The sequence below is a fragment of the Elephantulus edwardii genome, unplaced genomic scaffold (genome assembly GCF_000299155.1).
Source record: "Elephantulus edwardii isolate Elephantulus edwardi_28Jun2011 unplaced genomic scaffold, EleEdw1.0 scaffold00365, whole genome shotgun sequence".
In the NCBI taxonomy this organism is placed as follows: Eukaryota; Metazoa; Chordata; class Mammalia; order Macroscelidea; family Macroscelididae; genus Elephantulus; species Elephantulus edwardii.
In genome coordinates, this window is record NW_006400115.1 from 1,717,299 (window position 1) to 1,718,770 (window position 1,472).

Below are 1,472 nucleotides of genomic sequence, written 5' to 3' on the forward strand. Positions count from 1 at the left end.
CAGTTCACTGTTCTCTTTGAAAAGTAAAAGAAAAATCCTTTCATTGTTATACAATCCCTCCCCCCAGGTCTACTCCACTATTCAGCCTTTCTGGACTCCAGTCATGACAATAATACCTAATCACATATCCCTTTTAAACAGTTTTCTCCCTGATCTGTTTCAATGCAGTATACATAATTGAACCCATCTTTATCAGTCTCCCCCCAACCCTGATGTCAGTCCCAATTTACAGCAGTGGTGCTATGCAGTATTTGTAATATTTCACTCAGCATAGTGTCCTCCAGGGTCACCCATTTTGAATAATATTTCACGAGTTCCTTGTCTTTTAATGCAGCATAGTATTCCATTGTGTGAATATGCCACAGCTAATCTATCCATTCATTTGTTAATGGGCACTTAGGTTGTTTCCAACTCTTTGCTATTGTGAACAAAGCTGCACTAAACATAGGTGTGCATATATATGCTTGGGTGGCAATTATGGTTTCTTTGGGGTATATTCCCATTAGTGGAATTGCTGGGTCAAATGATATTTCTATTTGCAACTTTTTGAGAAAGTGCCATGCTGCCTTCCATATTGGTTGCACCATTTTACACTCCCAGGAACAGTGAATAAGGTTTCCAGTTTCTCCACAACCTCACCAGCATTTGTTGCTTGCTGTTCTGTTAAATTTTGGATTCTGACTGGAGTGAGATGATATCTCAAAGTTGTTTTGATTTGCACCTCTTTTAGAGATAGGAATTTTGAACATTTCTTCATGTGTTTTTTGCCATCTGAAAGTCTTCTTTGGTGAACTGTATGCTCATATCCTGTGCCCATTTTTTACTTGGATTGTTTACCTTTATCTTGTTGTGGTGCTTGAGTATTTTATAAATTCTATATATAAGTTCCTTATCAGACATGTCATTACCAAATACCTTTTCCCAGTCTGTGGCTTCCCTTTTAACAGAGGAAGACATTCAGATGGATAACAGACACATGGATAAATGCTCAAAATCACTAGCAATAAGAGAGATACAACTCACGACCACAAATGAGATACCATCTCACTCCAGTAGCAGTGGCAAAGTTTAACAGGACGGCAAGTAATAAATGTTAGAGAGGATATGGTGAGATAGGAACTCAGTGTTGGTGGAATTGTAAAAGGGCACGACCACTCTGGAAGGCAGTTTGGTGCTTCCTCAAAAAGTTGAATATAGAAATGCCATATGACCCAGCTATTCCACTGCTTGGACAATACCCTGAGAAAATACTTGTACACCCATGTTCAAAGCAGCGTTATCCACCACCACAAGAACATGGAAACAGTTCAAATGTCAAACCACAATAGAGTGGATTGGGAAATCATGATACATTCACATGATGGAATTCTACATAGTATATAGGAGGAATGATTTTGAAAATTATGACCTAACTTGGAAGGGAATGGAGAACACTATGCTAAGTGACTAACTCAGTTCCATAAGGACAAATA